Genomic DNA, 23,188 nt, shown 5'->3' on the forward strand with positions numbered 1-23,188 from the left:
CGAACCCCACTATTCCAACCTCAACATAGATCTGCTCCTCCAGCTTCGCCAGCCCCTCTATCCTCTAAAGTAATGGGCCTTTCCAACTGTCCAACTCTCGTGCCCACTTTCACCCCTCCCATTACTTGTTCTTGCACTGCTATGGGACCCCATCCATCTCTCCCTACCCAACCCAACCAGCTAACCCTTCTCCTTTTGTGAGAGGTTGCCAGGTGGATGGACTGGTTAAGGTACATGTCCCCTTCTCATTAGGTGAACTCTCAAATAGAGAAAAAATGGGGATCTTATACGTCTAACTCTATCTTTTTCACTAAAGAATTCCAATATATCATCCAATCGTATAGTCTCACCTTCCATGATATATACATGATTCTGTCTAACAACTTACTTTCTGAGAAGCACAGGTGAGTTTAGGGGCAGGCTAGAGCACATGCAGATGAAACACACCAAACTAATGCAGCACACCTGACCAGGGATGAGGCAGTCCCCGACCGGGACCCCTAATGGAACCATAATACCACAGGAGACATTCTAGCTAGAGATCAATTTACAACCTGCCTCCTGGCTGGTCTCCATAAGGCTGTCCTTAAACTGAACTATGAAAAACTTCAAGAAATCATCCAGGACAAATAGGAAAATCTCGATTCCTAGAATACCTCACAAAGGCCCTCTTACAGTAGACACAAAAACCCAGAGAGCAGACAACTCGTTATGATCTATTTTTCTTCCCAGAGCTTCCCCAACCTTAGGGCCAAGGTTAAGCATCTGGAAAGGGCCCCTAAACCCACAGGCAGAAGTCTTAGCACTGGCCTTTAAGGTGTATCACGGGAGAGATGAGAAAGCCATAAACAGAAATACCAAACACTGGCCAAGGCCACCCAACTGGCCTTGGTGACTACCCAGGTTCCTTTGCCCTCTGGGGCCTGAGAACCATGGGGTCCCTGATCCAAATGTGGTCAGAAGAGTCACCAGGCCCAGGCTTGCCCCAATTCCCACAGGCCACCGGGGCCGTGTCCAAAGTGCCACCAAAGGAGACATTGGTTTATTGAGTGCCCTTGCACCCCTCATGGCATGGGGACACCAGATGCAGACCACCCTCCAGCCAACCTTCTAGGCCTGGCCATGGATGACAAAGGGGACCCAGCCTCTCTAGACCCAGCTACTGTCATCTCTGACAGGGAGACCTGGGTAGCCATCATGGTATCGGGGTAGTCATCTCCTTCCTCCTGGACACTGGGGCCACTTCCTCGGTCCTGAGGGAGTTTTGGAGACCCACCTCTCCTTCTCATCTCCCTATTGTTGGGGTAAGGGGACAGCCTTGCCTACCTCATCACTTGCATTTTCAGGGGTATTCCTCCCACTCCTTCCTTCCTAATAGTGCCAACTTGTCCTGTAACCTTACTGAGAAGGGGTCACTTTGCCAAAGTGGGGGATCCTATTTCTTTTGCTTTCCCCATTCACCTGATCCCAGACTCACCAGCAGCCCCTCTCCTCCTCCTCCTAGCCACCTACCCTACTGGTTCCAACATGTCACTTTCTCTGCCAGCCTCCCAGGTGGACCCTCAAGTCTGGGACACCCAGAACTGCTCTGTTGCTGACACCATTCCCCCATTATTATGCAGTTAGAGGACCCTACATTACCCAAGCTCAGTACCAATTCTCACTCCAGAGTCTTGGGGGACTTAAACCTATCATCTCTGACCTTCTAAGAAAAAAACTACTTCATCCTATATCTTCTTTTAAAATCCCTATACTTGCAGTCCAGTGGGACCTACTGCCTGGTTAAAGACCTCCGGCTCATTAATTCTGTAGTGGTCCCCGTCTATCCCATGTGCCTAACCCTTATACACTCCTTTCCACTAACCCCTCAGGGACCTCCCATTTCTCAGTTCTGGATCACAAAGATGCTCTTCTCTATCCCTCCTAGCCCTCAGTCTCAAAACATTTTTGCTTTCACCTGGACTGACCCTGACACCTACCTCTCTACTCAGCTTACTTGGACTGTCCTACCCCAGGGGGTCTGAGGCAGCCCACACCCATTTGGCCAGACCCTGGCCTCTGATATACTCTCGTTGTCTCTCTCCAAATCTAAATTCATACAGTATGTAGATGTCCTTCTCCTCTGCAGTCTGGTCCTAAAAATTGGCCAGTCTAACACCTCTGCTGTTCTAAATTTCTTGTCCATCTGGGGCTATAAAGTCTCCCCTTTCAAGGTCCAACTGTCTACTCTTCAGGTCACCTACTTGGGACTAAACATTATCCCAACCACAAAAACATTACCTTGGATAGAAAGCACCTAATCCAGTCTCTCGCAGTCCCCTCTACTGAAGAGGAGAGTCTATGGTGGCTAGGAATAACTGGCTTCTTATGTTCCTGGATCTCCTCTTTTCCCCTCCTTGCCTGCCGCTTAGATGAGGCAGCCCTTGGCCCCCACATGAACCCCTCCTCACTTCCATTACTAAGCCCATTCAGAAGCTCCTATAGATGCTCCTCCAGGCCCCAGCACTTCATCTACCAGACCTAACCTGTCCCTTCTCTCTCTGTGTAACAGAAAAAGAGGGATATGCCCCTGGGTTCCTAGGCCACCAGCTAGGACCTTCCTTTGCACCCATAGCTTACCTGTCAAAAAATTAGACCTTACCACCCAGGGATGAGCAACCTATATATGTGCTTTAGCAGCTGCTGAGCTCCTCATTCATGAATCCAAAAAACTAACCTCAGGGTCACCCACCACTATCTTCTCCCACATCCTGTCCCATCTCTTAACTTATAAATGCTTACACACTCTACCTCCTTCCCGAGTTCTTTCCAGGTGGCACTAGTAGAAGATGCCACACTTACTTTCCAATCTTACACACCCCTCAATGTCTGAAATTTCCTTCCTCAACCAAATACTAACAACTCCCCATCTCACTCTTGCTTTGAAACTCCAAAGGAACTACTGCTCCATCCCTCACAAATACAGGAAGGCACATTGCCTTCAGGTATCTAAACCTGGTACACAGATGGCAGCTGCTTTTTACATGAGGGGATCTGAAAAGCAAGGTATGTCATATTGTCAGATACTGGGGTGCTTGAGGTACAGGTTCTTCCCACCCACACTACTAACCAACAGGCTATTAATCTCTCACTCATGCTTTCCAACTGGCACAAGGACAATCCCTAAAATGTTTACACAGAATCCAAACATGCTTTTCATATCCTCCTGTCCCACACTGCCATCTGGAAAGAGCACGGACTACTTACAACAAAAGGAGAATCTATAAGTAATTCAGGCCAAATTATTGCCATGATAAAAGCCTCCCATGTCCCCAAAGCTATAGGAAATATTCACTGCTGGTCTCATCAGACTGACAGCCCCATCATCTCGAAGGGAAATAACTGAGGTGATGAGGCAGCTAGAGTGGCAGCCCTCCAAGGCCCAGGCCTGCCTCTCCCACTACAGGAAATCCTTGCACTACAACCCACTTCCCCACAGTCACCCCCTGACACTGACAAATTCTGTCCTATCTACAGCAGCTCTTTCATCCTAATAGCCAGGCTCTGTCTCATTTTGTCAAGGCTCAACTACAGCCCAACCCTGAGGACTTGCATTTCTTAAGAACTATTAATGCCTCTTGTAAAATCTGTCAAATGTCAGACCCCAGCTCCAGACACTACAGCCCTCCTTTTCCTACCCACCAGGCCTCCCTCCTGGGGCCTGACTGGCAACTTGACTTTATCCATATGCCCACAATCAGATGAGTTAAGTTCCTCTTGGTCCTAGTGGACACATTCTCAGATTGGATAGAGGCATTCCCAATCATTTACAAAAGGGCTCAGACAGTCTTTGACATCCTTCTCTGGGAGATTATTCCCTGATTTGGAATCCCTGCCTCCCTCTAGTCAGACAATGATCCTGAATTCATCTTCCAGATTTCCCAAACCTTATCTCAGCATCCCTTGGCATTTTCATATCCCATATTATCCCCAGTCCTCAGGAAAGATAGAACAAACTAATCACTCCTTAAAAACACCCTTGTTATAATGTCACAGGAACTTTACCTTGATTGAGTAAAGCTCTTGCTCTAGTTCTTTTCAGGCTCCAGGCTCTCCCCAGGTGACGTCTTTCAATCATGTCATTTGAACTCATGTGTAAGAGGTCAGTTCTAATCCCTGGCCTCCTGTCTGAACCCTCACCTCTCCGTGATCACCTACTCACCCCCCTAATCTATCATCTATGTTCCCTCCTATGGAACTTTACTGACCACCCCCTACCCCAACCATGCACAAACTCCTGTCCATCCCCAGTCAACATCGGGGATCAGGTCCTTTCCTCCACTCCAGACCAATGAATGCCTCATGCCCCTCCCCTAAATGGTAGGTACTTTTGTAACCTCCACAGCCGATAAGCTTGAGGGCCTCCCTCATTGGATTCACTTATCCACCTCAAGCCCTTTACTCCCCCACCTCCAGATAATTTTCCTTTGTACACATTAATCTCAACAGGGCCCTGCTCCCTTAAATTTCAGAGCACACTGAGATCAGCTGCTTTGTCCCCAATTCCAGAAGAATGAGGCTTCACTCCAAAACCATACTTAACTCTATCAGATTTGGAACCCCATATGAAAGTGGAAGCTTTCCTTCCTGACTCCTTTCCTCATTCTCCTGTCTCTACTAATCATATATTGCTTCATCAATTTCTTCTCTATGTATCTCCAATGACATATTAAAAATGTCTAATTAAACAACTAATTAGCTGTTGTTACAGAACTGTCAACCATTAGTCACAGAGTTGGAGGCATAAAGACTATCAAACATGCCCGGGTGGTAAGAAACAATAACACCCCAGAGATATCCACCCCCTTAGACTCAAAAGAAGGAGACTCACAGAACAGATTTCTTTGTAACTTTTTAACTATTGACTGCCCTCAGAAATCAACCACCTTTGTCTCCTGGGTGTTAAGGTGGTGCCTTGGTGATGGGAAAGGAACAGGTACTTTAAAGTTTATTTATGTGAAGATAGAAAAGTGTAATTGATTATAAGGAAAACTGATTTGAGATGTATAAAAGAATGAAATGTTTTAAATTTCTCTATGTTACTGTCCATAACTTGAGCATTAACTGATTGAATTCTGATAAGCTATTAATGTAGCTCTGGCAGAGTACTAAATACTATTTTCTACCACTGTATTATCATAGCCACAAGCTTAAGATTTTAAATTTCCTTTGGTTGCATTTTAATATGTCTAAAACTTATCTCTTTTTGTAAATTTAAAATTTTTATAGGCTCTATGGAGTTGACTTGGATTTACCCCAACAGGCTAGATGCACTCCAGATAAGCACTATCCCCACCTTTCTCTGGCCTTGGGACCCACTCCTCAATTTCCAGGACCTAAGGAAATTTTTTCCCTATACTTAACTTTTTCTTCTGCCCTACCAGCATCTCGACAGGTTCAAGTGACATCAGATCCACAGAGCCTGGACAGTAAGTAAATAACCAGCTACTCCAGGATGTGGCCAGTACTGCAGCTTTCTCAGGTCCCCCAGAGATGACTGATACTCCCCTGGTCAGTAGGAAGCAGTCTGGAGAACTTGGCACTCTCATTCCATCTCACCTGCTACCCCTAATTTTTCATCTTTTTATTTTGGATATTTTTATTTTGGATAAAGGGATTTGCATGCTGCTGGAAGATAAAAAGCACACTTTGCATTCCATTTTCTGGCACAGAGCTGGGGAAGCTGACAGGGAAGGATAAATGTGAAAGATGAGTGTTAAATGAGGTCGATGTTCTCTTAGAGGCATTGAAATGCTGACCCCTAATGAGGTGGTGTTAGGTGGCAACCTTTGTGTGAGGGATCAGATTAGGTTGAGGAGGTGGGGCCTTCATGAGTAGAATTAATGCCCCTATATAACAGACCTGAGTGATCTCTTGCTCTTTCCAGTATGAGAGGACATAGAAAGATTACCATTTATGACTCTGAAAGTAGGCCTTCACTAGATATCACATCTGCCAGTACACAGATCTTGGACTTCACAGACTCTAGAACTGTGAAAAATAAACATTTGTTGCTTAAAATACCTAGCCTGGGCCTGAGGTGACAGCTCAGCAGTTAAGAGCATTTGCTGTTCTTTCAAAGGACCTGGGTTTGTTTCCCAAAACCAATATAGTGGCTTATAATCATTCATAACTCCAGTTACAGAGGATCTGAAGCCCTCTTCTGACATCCATGGGCACCAGACATGTCCATGGTGCACATACATATATGTAGGCAAGCACTCATACACATAAACTTAAATTATGCAAATAAATTTAAAGATAACTGAATTTTTGCTTCAGCAATCTGAGCTAAGATCAGGGGGATGTACAGCTAGTACTGTGTGACTTTCCCCATGGAAACATGAATAGGTGTCCAGTCATCCCATATGATTCCATTCAAGTTTAGCTTGGTGAATTCATGAGTTATTGGGGTACTTATAAGAGCTTGGATGAAGGGTCACTTACATGGCCAGGGGTTATTCAAAGGAGAAGATTACCTGAAAATTCCACCTCAGGATGGGTGACAGCTAATGTTGGCTGCATCCCTAAAGCTTTCTGCTCAAGTGCAGCAAGCTCCATTTAAGAATTCCCTTCTCCCTGGTGTTGCTTATTGCTTTTATAATTCTGGGGAGAAGGCGTTGTGAACCTTATTAGTTTTTTGAGTTTCCTGAGTCTTAGGAGCTTCCACTTCCTTGAAAAGGAAAAAGATATACAACCCTGAGGGGCAAGATCTGATCTCTGGATAGCTATTCATCTGAGCTAGGAGCTGGGTGTGCAGCTCAGTGATAAAGCACATGGTTAACATCCACAAGGCCCTTCCTCCTGATACTAAAAAAGTTGAGTTCAATTTTTAAAATTAACTTGTGGCTTTAGAGATGAGGAAACAGTGTGTTGGAGTGATTCAAGGGCTTAGCTACAATCATGCAGTTGGACAGCGGACTGTGAACAAGGACCTGCCTCCCTTCTCACAGGATGCATCACAATTTGTAGAGTCCTTAGCAGCAGATTTTTTGGCTTTGGAATGAGTGTAGGAGACTTCAGTTCTTTCTAATCCTTCTCTGCTAAACTTTTCACTAAAGGTCCACACTAAAGGAAAGGGAATTGCATGTATCTAAAGATTCTGTCATAGTCTATTTTCATCTAAAACCTACAAGGAAAGTTAGCAAGGGCTGAACCATGGCAACGGAGCTTTGTAATCTCTCTCTCTCTCTCTCTCTCTCTGACTCCATCTTTCTGTTGTTTGTCTTTTGAATGAGGATCTTGCTCTGTAGCTCTGGCTGCACTGGAACTCGTAAGTAATCCAGACTAGCCTTGAACTTACAGTGATTCTGCACCTCCTATGCCTACTGACTGTTGGGACTACAGGTGGGATTTACCATGCCCAGCTGAGAAGGTATTTTGGTTATTCAAATAGTAAGGGTAGTTCATTTAGTCATAGGTACTAACGACATCTCTTTTTCAGATTTTCATTTTTCTTCATTGATAAAATATCTTTCCCATCTGGAGAGAGCTTGAGCTTGGCTTCGTATCCTTTTAGCAGCAATAACACTTTTGGAAGTGAAGGGAAGAGAATTAGATGTCCCTGGAGAAATTGTTTTCTTAGCCACTGGCTGCCAGTTCTAGAGATAACTATGTTTGTCTCCGCAGTGACAGAGTAGAAGTCTGCAAGAGAACCCTCTGAGGGTTTGCTTGGATAACAAATAGTAAGCAATATGGATCCCAAATGCACACTTACTTAATGCCAAAAATTTGAATAATATTTTCAGACAAGTAAGAGTAGACAGCGATCTTCTAAATTAAAATGAGTGAAGATTAACTGTGGGTGAAATACAGAGGCCAGTTTTACTTTCCAAGGGTTAAATTTGAATAAAAATATCTCTGCTATGTCATGTTTATTACTTGTGATATGTATCTGTGCTAATTACTTTCCATTTATGTGAAAGACAGCTTGAAATGTGCTAAAATGTGAAGCAAGTGCATGCAGCTTTCCTTTATTTGGGCCAAAAATTTTATGTCCTATTTTCCAAAAATATATTTCTTCCAGGAAGGAGTCAAACTATGTGGCCAGATATGCTACGCGTCTGAACTGCATGGGTTATTTATAAAGTGCTGTGCTTCTGCCATCTGCTCTGCACACTCATCCCTCCCAGATCCTTTTCCTAAAATGCTAGCTGTGGCTTAGGAGTGAATTGAATCTTTCTTCCTTTTCTTTTTTCTTGTTTAAACTTATATCCCTTTAGGATAGCTGAGATCACATGAGGACTGTCTAATGAAGCTGCATGAACCCTATCCACTTCCTAACTTTATACTTGGCCTTTTGTTTGTTGCTTTTGTCCTTCCACTGGCTCAGCAACATCTATCTGCAAACTTTTCTTTTCTTCCTCTCTGGCCCAGGGGACCAACACTTGTACGGGCTGCCTCTGTTTGTCCCAGGGCACGACCAGGATGCCCTTCCAACTGCTTTGCCAATGTAGGCCTTGTTGTCTGTTGCTGGGCTCACTCTGCTCCATACAGTAGTTTGTTTAACCATATCTGAACCCATTTTTAAACCACTGAATTTTAGATCAACATGATTTTTGTTGTTGTTATAAAAAGCAACAATTTTATTTGAATGTCAAAAGTAAGATTTGTGGTAAATGGTTTTCATAAGGGTGTATGAGTACTGACAGAATACAATTAGTTAATAGATTTTTACCCATGTTTGTGATGACAAGGAAGAGGGAAGAAAAAAAAAACCAATAAAAAGACAAAAAAAGAGAAAACTACAAAAGCAATAACAGCACTTTAAAAAAAAACTTTTCTAAACAGGGAACTTTACTATTCCCATGATAATTGTGTATTATTTGCACTGGCTGTCATAGCAAAATACCATAAACAGGTATTCTTTAAATCTAAGGATTATAAGATTCTTTAAATCTAAGATCCTTTAAATCTAAGGATTGTAGATACAGAGGCAAGAAGAAATTTAAGCCTACAAATTTAAGGCTAGCCTGGGCTACATAACAAAAAATCCACTCACAGAACAAGAATAGGAGGCTGGGGAGATGGCTGAACAAGTAAGGGCTCTTGCTATGGGCATGTGAGTGTCTGAGTTTGAATCTCCAGATCTCACAGAAAAAGCTGAGAGTCATTACTAATGTGGAGCTAAAAGGACTGGTGGGTTTGCTGACTGCCAGCCAAGCTCCAGGTTGAATGAGAGAACCTACCACAAAGAAATAAGGCAGAGAGTGAATAGTTTGGCTTTCATGCGTCCACAGGTGCGTGTACTCACACACACATGCATGCATACATACAAAACACACACACAGTCACAGACACAGACAGACACATACACACAATTAAAAAGGAAAACAAAACAAATACACAAAATATACTTAATAACAAGTTCTAAAATTTCTTTCTTAATGTACCTTTTATTATTTTGAGATTGTAATATAATTGTATCATTTCCCCTCTTATTTCTTCCATTTAAACCCTCTCTCTAATGAGCTCTCCTTTGTTTTCTCTTATATATATATATGGTCTTTTTTCATATATATATGAATATTATATATTATATATATTCCTAAGTACAAAAATACAACCTTTTCAGTCTGTATAACGTTACTTGCATGTGCATGTTTTTTAGGGCTGAACATTTGGTATTGGACAAGCATTTGGTGTTCTTCCCTGGGGAAGTCCATTTATCCTAATCTTAGCATTCCTACGTTGCCTGTATTTCCGTGGCTTAGACTGAGGCCCCTGTAGCTTTCCCCTGCCCATGTTAACAGTGTCTGTTGGTGTCATCCTTATTTACGTAATATTTAGAAAGTGTTATTGGTGAGACTTTGTAAATTTAGTTTCTAACATTTCTAGGGGACAGAATGTCACATCAAACTCTTTGTTCCTCTGGCCCTTAACAAACTTTCTACTCCTGCTGTGGATATTGCTCTGTATAAATAAACACTGATTGGCCAGTAGCCAGACAGGAAGTATAGGTGGGACTAACAGAGAGGACAATTGAGGGAACAGGAAAGCAGAGGGGGAGACTGCTGGAGCCTCAGCCAGGACAAGGAATATGTAAGGTACCAGTAAGCCATGAGCCACGTGTCAAAGTATAGATTAATAAAAATGGGCTAAATATAAGAGTAAGAGCTAGACAATGATATGCCTGAGCTAATGGCCAAGCAGTTTAAATAATATAAGCATCTGTATGTTTATTTTATAAGTGGGCTAAGGGACTTCCAAAGCTTGGCAGGACCCGGAGAGAAAACTCCAGCTACATACTCCCTTTTTCATAATGAATTCTGTGCCTTAGGTTAGGGAATTGATTTATAGATATATTAATTGGGATTAGACTCTGCAACTCTGCATTTTGATTAGTTGTATTTTTCTGCAATTTTCTTTATTCCTCTCTGTATGTTGCAAAGAGAAGTTTCCTTGATGTGGAGTGAGAATTACACTTACTTATACAATGAAAAATACTTAGAATGTAGTTAGGGAGTAAGATGGCATAGTAGAATGGTGGTTGTAGGTTCTCCTCCTCATTCCATGATTTCTCTAGCCTTGGGTATTTGGCTAGGTTTCCAGTACCAGGCATAATTTGCCTCTCATTGATTAGGTTGTAAGTCCAGTTATAGAGTTGTTGGGTATCACTAAATTGTGCATGCTACTACATGGTAATCATGCCATGCTGGTTGTTGCAGTTTACAGGTGTTGTATTTGGAGTGGACAAACATTTCTTGGAAATAAATGAAAATAAAAACACAACACAAAAAAATGTCTGGGACACACTGAAGTAGTCCTATGAGGAAAATTTATAGCTCTATGAGCCTCCTTTATAAAGCCAGAAAGAGCACAAATAGACGACTTAATGATACAACTAAAATTTTGGGAAGACAATTACAAACAAAATGCAAACTCAATCAATAGCAAGAAATAATAAAAATCAGAGAAGAAATGAATGAAATAGAAATAAAGAAAACAATACAAAGAATCAATGAGTCTAAGAGATGATTCTTTGAGAAGATAAGATTGACAGAAAGAGAGGACCCAAGTTAGCATAATCAGAAATTAACTAGGAAACATTACAACAAACACCCAAGAAATCCAGAAAATTAGAAAGAAATACTTAAAAAACCTGTACTTAAGTTGGAAAACCTAAAGAAATGGATGCCTTTCTAGATTCAGCTAAACCACAAAAGATAAATCAAGAAACTAACAACCTAAATAGACCCATAACAAATGAGGAGTTTGAAACAATAATAAAATGCTTTCCAAATGAAAAAAAGTTCAAGGCCAGATGGATTCACAGCAGAGTACCGGGCATTCAAAGATCTATAGCCAGTCCTTTTTACACTATTAAAAAGACATAAAAACACAAGGAACATCTCCAAACTGCTGCTATGAAGCTAGTATCCCTACAGTACCAGGAAAAGATATAACAACAAACAAACAAAAATCTATAGCCTAATATATGTCCCTGGTGGACATAGATTAAAAGATGCTTAATAAAATCCTTACAAACTGAATTACAGACATTTATCAAAAAAAAAAGCTAACAAAAGCTAACATGCCCTTTTAATAAAAGTCCCAGAGAAAGTAGGTCTAGATAGATTACCTCAACATAATAAAAGCTATATAGGAGAGAACCATAGCCAACATCATCCTAAATGGAGAGATTTCTTGTCTCACAGCTCTGTAAGCTGAATTATGGGATTGAGGCACTGAAAGAATTAGCTACTTAGAGGTCTCGCTCCTTTGCTTGTAGATGGCCACACCTTGTGCATTTAGATGACTTTCTTTTTGCTTGAGTATCCTTAGTGTCTTGGTGTACCCTGTTTTCTCTTTTTTACCAGGACATCAGTTGCATTAGAATAAGGCCACCCTGATGATCTTGGTTTTACTGAATCGTATCTGTTGCAGCCATGCCTCTAAGTACATATTCTGTGGTACTGTGGCTTAGGACTAATTTTCCTTTGCTCTGTACACAGAATGATACATGATCACTGTGTTCTTGGTTTTGGATAAGTTTAATAAGTAGAGAGCAATCAAAGGTAACAGAGTACAATAGTAAGAATAGATAAATAATAGAAGCATCAGATCAGGCATTTAAATCATCCAGCGAGGGAGGAGAAATACTCTGGAGACCATCAGCTAGAACTTCAGGTTGATAAAGAGATTCTGGGCAGAATGACCTCCCCTCACATGAGACTTACAAGAGCTTTTATAGGTTATGAGGTAAATAATATCTGTGTATTGAGTTTTGAGACAGCATCAGACAGCATCCTATATTCAAGAGCACATTTTTGTTTTTGTTTCTCTCAAAAGATTTAATTTTGTTCACAAGGGCTCAGGTTCTTTATTCTTGGATTATTTTTCTCTGGTCCTAATATTACAGGGCCAGAGGCCAACTTGTCCCTGGACAAGGGGTCTTGGAGAACACTTTGAAATAAATAAACTTCGGTTTAAAATGCAGAAGGGTAACCCTGATTCCAGGGCTAGCTTCTCAGTAAGCTTAAACAGACATGATGCTTTACTATTTAATTTATATTCCATTTTAAACTGTGACATATTAGCCGATAGCATCCTATGCAACCAGAAGTGGAGATGGCAGGTTGTAAGGAGAAAAAAAATAGGTTGCTATCACTGGCCCTAAGAATGTGGCTAGGCACAGGGAGAGTGGAGATTGCCAGTAAGAATGGAATGGAGCTGTGCCCTCATTGTGCTGACAAAGATGAATGAGCATGACAGAAAAGCTGATAGGCCCTTCAAAATCAGAGGGTGGAGGGTCCTAGTTGCTGTACAGACCATGTTCCCTGGGTAGGTGCCTGCTTGAACCTGAAGAGATGGTACCAGCATTGATGTCCCAAGAGCTTGGCAGCTGAAGTAGTGGTAAAGATCACAGTGTAGGATCCTGTCCATTGGGGCTCTAGAGGCTTAGGAGATAGCTGTTTGAGGAGTACTCAGTCCCTTGAAGAGAGTAGGGTGGGCTCAGGGGCAGATGGGACCTTTGGCATGGGGGCAGGGAGATAGCTCTCAGCATGTGAACAGAGAAGGGACCTCAGAAGGGAGAGGTAGGCTAGGTACCTGGCCATTGGGGGTGGGGGGATGGCCCAGGAGGTGGTGACTGAGGATGAATGGCCTTCTGTAAAGGTGCTTAAAAGGGCTTAGGCCTGTAGGAGAGTGTGGATTGGCCCAAAGGTGAGTAAGGGCCATGGGGACAAGGAAGGGCCAAGACAACCTGAGTTCAATGGAAAGCCTGGTGAGTAGTTGGATGAGTCCATTTGCCCTCTCAACCTTTCTTGAGGATTGTGGATGGTAGGGGATTTGGAATTTCTAGGAGACGTTGAGAACTTCTAACATGAGCTCCATGGCACTGAAAGTGAACATCATCCATTGTTCATTTGGATGGCTTGTGCAAGGCCAAAACAAGGGATGATGTGTCCAAGGAGTACCCGAGCCACCATGTCTGCTGTTTCTCTAGAGGTGGAAAAGGCTTCTATCTATCCTGTAAAAGTATCAACAAGAGTTAGAAGATAATGGAGCTTTATATGAGTGGGCATGTGGGTGAAGTCACCCTGCCAGTTCTCACTTGGTTGGTGTCCTTGGAGCTGGTGCAGGGGCTGACATATCTGGACGGCCCCCTGTAGGTTAGCTTTGATATACATCTAGCAGGAGGAATGAACCTGTAAAATATGAGGTTGAAGATGACTGGGGTCAAAGAGGCGCTCTAAGAAATGGAACGAAGCTTTGGGGCCTATTTGTAAGGTCTGGTGGATGTCTGAAATGATGGACGGAGCCTGGTCCTGAAGGAGGATGAGTTGGTTATTTAAGTAGACCCATCCATCCTTTGTCTCCATGGCCCCTTTTATTCAGGAGTTCATCCCTCTCCTCTGGTTGATAACAGGGCTGATAGGAATGTGTCAAAACCAAAATATGTTCTGTTGATCCAGAAGAGCTGGAGGCCAATTCCTGGGCTACTGAGTCAGCCTTGGCATTGCCAAAGGCCACTGGGTCCTTGAAGGACTGGTTCCCTGGCAGTTGACTATGGCCACTTCTGCAAGGAGCTGGAGGGCCTCCAAGAACTTTGCTATAAAGGGTCCATTAACTATGAGGATGCCCTTGGTAGTAAGGAAGCCTCTTTTCCCCCCATAAGACAGAATGGTTATGGGCTATTGAAAGGCATATTTAGAGTCAGTATAAATGTTAGCCCATTGACCTTTGGCTATCTAGAATGCTCTAGTCAAGGTTAATAATTCCCCTTTTTGTGAAGAGGTCCCCTTTGGCATGTGGGTCACTTCAACTGTTTTAGTGGAAGCGACCATTGCAAACACTGCCTGGCAGTTTCCTGATCTGTCTATAAGAGAGTGTCCATCAACCAACAGGGTGAGTTGGGGGTTTGTGACAGGTTGGTCTAGGAGACCAGGCCAGGGTGAGCATAAGGCCTCCACAGCTTCTGGGCAGGAGTGAGAGGAGGTATCAGAGGAGGAAGGGACAGGAAGGAGGGTTGCAAGGTTTAGGGAAGGGCTGGAGGCCAAGGTAATTTGGGGTTTTCTAGAAACAGTAAGTGAAATACTTGGACTTGTGAGGGCCCAAGGAGGGAGAGAGAAGAATACTCAGAAGGTGTGAGAAGCATTGGGTAGAGTATATCATGATAGGCTGGAACAGGATAATATTGAGATCCTCTTGGGTGAGTTCAGCCACTGCTGCTAGGGCTCTTAAGCATGGCTGCCACCTGCAGATGGTGGGGTCTGATACCTGGAGCTTCACCCTAGGCTCGGTGAGGGCAATAGAAGTCACCAAAATGTAGTCCTTGTCAGTCCTCTGCCAGGCTGAGGAGTTTGGAGACTGGAAGACTCTCAGAGGCTGGTGCTGTTTAGGCTGGACCTCTGGGCATGGCATAGAGGACTAGCCCATGTGGAGGCATTCTGATTTCCAGTGTCCAGGCTGTCCATAAACAGGCCATGGCCTCTTGGTGGCTGAGGGTCAGGGAAGTACTGGGACCAGTGGCCTTCCTGGGCACATTTGAAGTAGGCTTCTGGCAGAGTTGACTTGGGCTGAGTTCTAGTGGGATGAAGCCTCATGGGCTTCCCTTGTCCCCCTGGACAAGTGCCAATAGCCTCAGGGCAGCTGCCCAAGTGTGGATTTGGAGTGCAGTAGCCTTCTGTTGCAGCTGAGCCTGTCAGGAAGAGTCAGCTGCCTCCTCTCAAGGATTAAAAACCTTAAAAGCCATTTTTACCAATTCCTGTATAGGGGTTTAGAGCCCTTCGTTAGCCCTTTTAAATTTCTTTCTAATATCTGGTGCTGACTGAGAAATGAAATGGGTGCCCAGGACTATGATTCCTCCTGGGGAGGCTGGGTCAAGGCAAGTATAATAAACCATGGTTTCTTGGAATTGATTTAGAAAAATGGCCAGATTTTCATCAGTTCACAGTGGAATCTCTCAGAGCTTATCAAAATTGAGGACTTTTGTCCGAGACCATTTTCCACACCCTGAAGGAGGCAGCAGACCATGAGGTCCCACCACTGGTGGCCATTTTTACCTGGCTGATAACCCCAGTGTGTCTCTGTGGCTGGCACTGCTATGTCATCCACAGGCGCAGTATTGTCCACGAGGTGGGTTTGGTCTGCATACTGTCTCACTGCTGCCTGAATTCAACCTCGCTTCTCAGGAGTGAGCACGGAGGCCTGGATGATATAGAGGTCATGCCAGGTCAGATCATAAACTTGAGAAAGATAACAAAACCCCTTGATATAAATTGAAGGATCAGTAGAGAAGGAACCCAAGGGCTTCTCTATCTGTGAAAGACCCTGAAGGGAGACGGGGGCATGGACTCAAACAATTCCATTGGTTCCAGCCACCTCTCAGAGAGGGCAGAGGAGGGCAGGAGTCTGCCTAGACTGAGTATGAATAGATACCGGAGGAGGATTCAGGAGGCAGAGTAAGCAGCGAGTGGAGTGAAGGGCGCCAGGGTGTAGGTTGTGGCATTGAAGGATAGGGAGGGGTAGTGGGAGTGGGAGAGAGGGAAAGAGAGGAAGGCAGATGAGGAGGAGGAGGGGGAGTGGGAGTGGGAGAGAGGGAAAGAGAGGAAGGCAGATGAGGAGGAGGAGGGGTAGTGGGAGTGGGAGAGAGGGAAAGAGAGGAAGGCAGATAAGGAGGAGGAAGTTGCTTCTCTACCTTTGTCCAGGAAGTTGGGGGAGGGGTGGATAAATGGAGGGATGTTGGCCACTGAATGGAACATGTGGCAATGAAGAAGCAGGATGGAGAGGCAGGGTTTGGGGGCAGTGGGGGAAGGGCTAGAGTCTCTGGCAGCATGGTCAGGATGGAATGTTCAGGGTTCAAGTTCCCAGATGAGTGGGGTGCTGTAACCCTAGCCAACAAGTCCTGAGTCATGGGACCCTGGCTGCTGAAGGAAGGCTGGGAATGCAGAACCCAAGAACCATGGACATAGGGCAGATCTGACCACTTATCTCCATGCTGGCAAAAAATTTTCAAGATCACAAAAGATGGTGAATTCAAAAATTCCCAGTGGTGGCCATCTTGACTGGTTATCAAGAGTGGATTGTGGCCTTAGTGCACAGGGAAATCAGGCATTCATGATATGTGGTATTGGATAGCCCCAACTTGAATCGATTTTGTAAAAGACACCCCAGGGGTGTTTGGCTTAGACTCTCAGCTGCCTATTTCACAAGTGTGTGCTGGAACCCAAAATCTAAAGCAATGTGTCTACTGGGATAAGCTTTTGGATTGTGTGGGTAGAGGAAGATCCAAAGCCTGAAAATCCTGTCATCCCAGGCATCCAGGGAGGACTGGATTGAGTGGGAACAGGTTGGGTTGTCCCTGGCGCAGCTATGTCTATGTGGGGTACTCCCAAAATTGGGAGGGGTCCTGTACTACTAGAGGTAGTGACTTGGAATGAGCAACTTACTGGACTGAAAGCTGATCTAGTCTAGCAGAGAGCAGGTATAGGGAGAGGAGCTTTTCTTTTCCATCATGTGGCCAGGGGGTTGGTGGGGTAAGGAGGTGATTGGAGAAAAAACTCAATTCCTTCCTGGCTAATGCACCAAGATAAAAGGTTTCCATAACCCAATTTTAAGTCTCTTTGCCAATGCAGTAAGCTGAGTCAAGCTGAATTAAAAATAAAAGACCAAGTTAATTGAACAAAAACATTCCTGGGTGACTTTCCCGGCCTCTAGAGATGTGAGCAGGAGAGGAGACCAGGAAAAAGCATGTGGCCATTCTCCAGGGGGCAGTTTAAATACCCTATAGGTGTGGTCTTGAGTAGCTCTGGGGGAGGAGCTGCTGTTTGGTGGATTTTCTGAGGGCAGAGTCTGGAGAGAGAGAGGTGAGGCCCAGATAAATAATTAATTTCCATTTCTCTCATGGCTAAGGATAGTGAACACTTTTAAGGACATTTCTTATCCATTTTTATTTCTTGTGAGAACTTTGTTTCATTTCATAGCCCACTTTTTAATTGGTGATTTACTTTAGACGTTTCTGGGTGTTCTTTGCATTTGTCTTCTGTCAGATGTATGGTTGGAAAAGTCTTTCCTATACTGTAGGCTGCCTATTCTGTCAATGAACAGTTTCCTTGGCTGTAAAGAAGCCACTAACTCCATGATGTTCCAACTCCTGGTTATTGCTCCTATTTTCTGATGGCAGAGTCCTATTCAGAAAGTCCTTATTTGAGCCTTTATCTGAAGTGTACTCTCTACACTTACACATGTTTCAGAACAGTCTTTGTCTTTTTTTAGTTACAGTCCTGTACTAGTATATTGGTACCATCTCACAGACTTTTTTACATAACCTTAAAATTATGGAGCCAGGGCCTTGATTCATTTCTGAGGAATTTTGGGCACAGGTGAAGAGTTTGATCTGTCTACTTCAAGCAATTCTTGCCACATGGGATAACAGGGCCTAACTTTTCTGGTCTTTAGCCTCCCAGATCTATCTTGTCTATGGCTATCTCTGTAAGACAGTATTGACTGGAATGGTAGTGCATGCTTATAATCTCAGCACTTAGGAAGTTGAGGTAAGGGGATTACAAGTATCAAGGCTAGTCAGGACTATACAGCTAGTTCAACAACTGGGCAACTTATTAAGATCCTTTCTCAACATAACATCTATCAAAAGGACTGAGACTGTAGTGACGTACTACAGTACTTCCCTGTCATATCCAGGGTCCAGCATCCAGAAATGCACAAGAGAACAAAATTTTAGATCTATGATCTTTAAATAAGAACAATTTCTACTTAGGTATCTAAGTTCTATCACAAACCTTAAATATGTTTCCCCTAGTTCCCCAAATCACACTCACTAAGATTGTCACAATCTGAACCCAGGTGCAGCTTTTATATGCTTCACAATAGTTAAGTATGGAGAGCAAGATGAAAACTTTCACAGCATGCAGGTTTTCCTGCAGCTGTGAACTTGTCAATACAGTGAGTGAATGCCCAAAACAATGGCAGCTGATTAATGAGAACTGCTAGCACACATATTTCTAAAAAGGAGAGAGAGAGAGAGAGAGAGAGAGAGAGAGAGAGAGAGAGAGAGAGAGAGAACACTGCTTGCACAGAAACTTCTGCCTGAATAACATATACTTACTACATTATTAAAATGGTGTCCTAGGTAATAAAATGATCATAGGTAGCTGTGATTGCTACACAAAATGGGATGCTTTTATAAAGGTCAATATTGTAATAGACTAGCATGCTGGTGCTTTCAGCAGACACGATGGCTGTAGTAGAGTGCAAGCACATGGAGGCCTGCAGAGATTAGAACCAGTGTAAGTGTGTGTCGCTACACAGGTGTGTGGGTTCACGCAGATCCGGGAAATGAAGACTCAGAGGCAACTTAAGAATGAAGCTAGCCTTTCATGGCTGCAGGGGGTCCAGCCTCAAAGGACTGAAGCATCTTCCCTTTTCCTCGGGCATTTTTATTTCCCTCCTTTACAGTTTAGCCAGTTAATTTCCGTATGCTCAAGACAACCTGAAAGGAGCTCCCAACAATACAATGCTAAGTGCAAATTTCTCGATTTCTTGGGTACCATGGTTTTCCTGAATCAAGTTTTACATAGGCCTTTGTATCCTTGGGAAACTCTGAGACAAGATTCACATGGAGGGCAACAAGGGAAACAAAAGGTGTCTGCTAAACAAAAGATGGATTAGGGCTAGGTGCTACTCTCTGGAGTCAGGCCAGGTGCAGCTCAGCAGGAATGCCACCACAAACCAGCCCTTGGAATCTGTAATCATAACCTCAACATTTATGAAGAGTGTGGGTTTTGGTAGAAATGATTATGTCTTGTTTATTGACCAAGTCTTTTCAGTTATTGACAAGTGTTTACAGTCTAGAGGGACTGAATCATGAATAGTTGTGTGTAATGATCCTCTCTTGAACAAATTACCTAGAACCCATAGGAAAATCAATATCTCTGCATGGAAGTACTGGGGAAAAGATCTGTGTAAGAGGAGTTTCAAGTGTTGTGCTTAAGATAAGTTTGAAATTTTAGAGCAAGATATTGGGAGTAGAGCAGAAAATCTTCTAGGGGTGAGAAATGGAGAGGAAGGAAGTCATGTAAGGAAGACACAGAGAATCTGGTAGATCAGGGCCAGATTAAGACATGCATCCAATATTCATCCAATAGAGAAGGCTTTGGATTGATGTCTCCCAGTATTTCTAGCCTGATTCCCTAGTACCACTGCTTCTTAGTTTCCCATCTGTCCTTTTCAGAATTCACATAGGGCTAGATACCACTGGATGTCATTTATAGCATGGTTAAACTTTGAGAAAGTTCACTGACAGTTTGCAAACCAAAATTATGTCCAAATCAGAAAATAAACTATCAATGTAACTATGAGTTCTAAACTTGAGAGTAACTTAAAAAAATACATAACCAACATTTTAAATCTTTTATGTGCTGAATTATAACATTCTCATAATGGTTAGTTTTGATTACCAATTTAATTGGGTCAATTAAATACCTAGGGCATTGGTGAAATGTATCTTTGGGAGTATATGTAAAGGTATTTCTAGAGAGGATTAGTGGAGATGACTATCACAAATATGGACAGGATCATTCCAGGGGCCAAGGTTCTGGACTGAATGCCAATGGGAGATGGAGAATTCCAGCTGAATGTCAACATTAATTTGTCTTTTCTCCTTGGTCAGTTCCAGACAATAGGTAGCTCCTACATGCTTTGCCACCCTGGATGTGATAAGCTGTACCTTCTTAACCAACCCCTAGGCCTAAGGAAGTCTTCCTTCCTGTAAGTTGTTCTGTCAGGCATTTCAAGAAAACTATCAAAAAGATGACTGATACCCTGCTCAGTTCCCCAGGTGTGCACATGGAAGTCCTAACCTCTGGCGTCTTACAGCCTGACTTCATTTAGAAATAGGGTTACTGCAGAAGTCATTAATTAGGATGGAGTGATGGAGCAATAGGGTAGGCCCCTGATTCCATAATAATGGGTCTTCACAAGGAGAATTTAGAGACATGCTAAGAAACATACACAGGTAGAGCTTCATGTGAAGATGATGGAAGAGATGGCGGAGAGCCACATGACACCATAGATTACAAGACATTCACCACGTCTTGGTCTTGTATGCTCACATCTTTGAAACTGTATATTTTTGTTGTTTAAGCTACCCAGTTCCTGGTTCTTTGTTATGGTAACTCTGACAAATTAACATGGTCCATAGACTGATTGAAGAGATCCTCTGATCGGGGGTGTGGGTATGGAGTGGGGGTATGTGGGGTTGTGTGTGGGTGGGAGTGTAGATTTTTCAATTTACTTGTCCCCCAAGTAAATTTATTTTCTGTAAAATTTCTTATAGTTACATCTTTTCCCAAATGCCAGATTATTGTTATTATTATTACTATTATTTGTTTATTTTTGAGATTGTATTTTAGCCAAGCAGTGGTGGTACATGCTTTTAATCCTAGCACTCAGGAGGTAGGTGGATCTCTGTGCATTTGAGTCTGGCCTGGTCTACAGAGTGACAACCAGGACAGGACAACCAGAGCTATTATACAGAGAAACCCTGTTTCAAAAAACCAAAAAAAAAAAAAAAAAAAAAAAAAAAAAAAAAAAAAAGTGAGACACTTGTATTTTAATTATGTTTCTCCATTTCCTTTCTCCCTTTTAAACTGTCTCATATGCCTCTCCCTGTCTCTTCAAATTAATGTCCTCTTTTTTCATCAATTGTTATGGTATACATATATGTGTACACACATATATTCCTAAATATAGCCTGTTGTGTTCATTGTACACATGTTTTTCAGGGCTGACCATTTGGCACTGGACAATCAATTGGTGTGCTCTTCCGTGGGGAGGACTGTGGGCCCCGGCCCCCCACTGTGAGTGGCTGCTGCCTTGCTTGCTGACCTTGACCAGAAGTCCTCCCTATTCAGATTCCCTGCTGGTCACCGGAGAGATCACCAGAGGTTCTTTGTTCCTGTATTCTGCATTTGGTGTAAACAACTTAGATGCAAGAATGTAGAACATTCAGTAGTGAACTTCTGCCCTCTAGGGATCCTCTATTGTGCTATAAGCCTGTATTTAAGGTTTCCTCCCTCTTTCAATAAATGGCATTTGGCATTCGGCGAATGACTCACTGTCTCTTGTCTCTATTTTTAATCCGCAGCCCCTTGCTAGGACATGGTGAAAGGGTATTGGTAACTGGGCGTTACCGCAACAGAGGACCACCTCTCCTACTCCCAGCTTTACTTTGTTCCTTATAGTTGTAGTTCTTTGTGTAGGGTTGAAGCCTCATGGTTTCCTCATGCAGTTTTGAATGTCTGTTGGTGTCCTCCTTGTTCAGCTCACATGTGGGATGTCATGTTGATGAGAATTTAAGGGCACAGCTTCTAATGTTACTAGGAGACACAATCACATGGCAAAGTCCCTGATCCTCTGGTTCTTACAGTCTTTCCACAGCTTTCTTCAATGTTTCCTGAGCTGTAGCTAGGGGAGTGTTCTATAGATATATCCATACAGTCCATAACTCTGCATATTGATTGATTGTGTTTTTCTGTAGTGTCTCTGTCTGTTGGAAATAGTTCCTTGTGGGAGGTAAAAACTACACTTATCTGTATAAAGACAAATGTTTATAGGTTGTTATTAGGAGTTATGCTCATTTAGTAAATTGGTAGTTATAGATTCTCCTCAAATAACCATGATTTCACTAGCCAAATTGGTTTATGCAGTAGCATGGACAGCTGAAACTCTGAACTCTGACATACTTTAGGCTGTTATTTAATTTGCTTGTGCTGTGGTGAATCTGAAAATGTGACCTATAACCAATAATTACACAAAAAGAACTCCCCCCTCTCTCCCCCTCCCTCCCTCCCTCCCTCCCTCCCTCCCTCTCTCTCTCTCTCTCTCTCTCTCTCTCTGTGTGTGTGTGTGGAGGGGTGTATGTGTGTGTGTGGGGGTGTTTATGTGTATGAGCAGCACAAGTTGGATTCAGTTAGTTATAAAAAACAGTAAAACAGGAAACAAACTTGGGAGAGGGTAGGGAGGTAGTGTTGGTTCTGGAAGCAGTATGGAGTGGAGTAGAGGGTAAACATGATCAAAATAAATTGTATACACGTATAGAATTCTCCAAGAATTAATTCAAACATTACATTTAAAGAACACTTCTTTGAGAGCATTGGAGGAATGATACAAGCATGGAGAAGAATGGAGAAAGCCAAGGTGTAGACAGGACAAAGCTAAGAAGCCAGACACCCTCTGATTTTCTCCTCAGCCCCTTAGCTCTTGAGTGGGGCTTGCTTTAGAGCATGTGACCCACTCAGAGCTAAGGAAACATTGGCTCATTTCGGAGGGTTGAGACACTTTCTTAATTTTCTTGGAGCCACAAGATCTACCTCAGGTAAATGTCACATGTCTCTATCTGGGCAGGCCAGATCTACCTCAGACAAATGACAACTCCAAAATAAAATAACAATGATTCTTTCTCTCTAAGCTCTTTCTATGTCAACAGTATCTTGTCAAACAGAAGGTCCCCAGCCGCAGCATGAATGGACAGCTGCAGAATGAGGGGACAGCAGAACGTCATTCCAGGACCTCCACCACCATCCCAGGACTTCACAAGATACCTCTCATCCCCCCAAGAGCCAACCAATGCCACTATTCAGCTGGAAGCAGTCTTTGAGAGAAACGTCGCCCCCATACCCAGTCAACC

At 43.2% G+C, this 23,188-nt stretch overlaps 1 long non-coding RNA gene across 2 annotated transcripts in view; it reads left to right on the forward strand.

The window, feature by feature from the left end:
• Positions 1-21,552, forward strand: part of LOC121827172 (uncharacterized) — a 141,576-nt gene extending 120,024 nt beyond the window's left edge. For both annotated transcript variants that reach the window (XR_013048844.1, XR_006069288.2), the window contains exon 7: positions 21,285-21,552. This is a non-coding gene — a long non-coding RNA (uncharacterized LOC121827172). The remainder of the gene's footprint in view (positions 1-21,284) is intronic.
• Positions 21,553-23,188: the final 1,636 nt, after the last annotated feature.

Source organism: Peromyscus maniculatus, chromosome 2 (genome assembly GCF_049852395.1).
Source record: "Peromyscus maniculatus bairdii isolate BWxNUB_F1_BW_parent chromosome 2, HU_Pman_BW_mat_3.1, whole genome shotgun sequence".
NCBI lineage: Eukaryota > Metazoa > Chordata > Mammalia > Rodentia > Cricetidae > Peromyscus > Peromyscus maniculatus.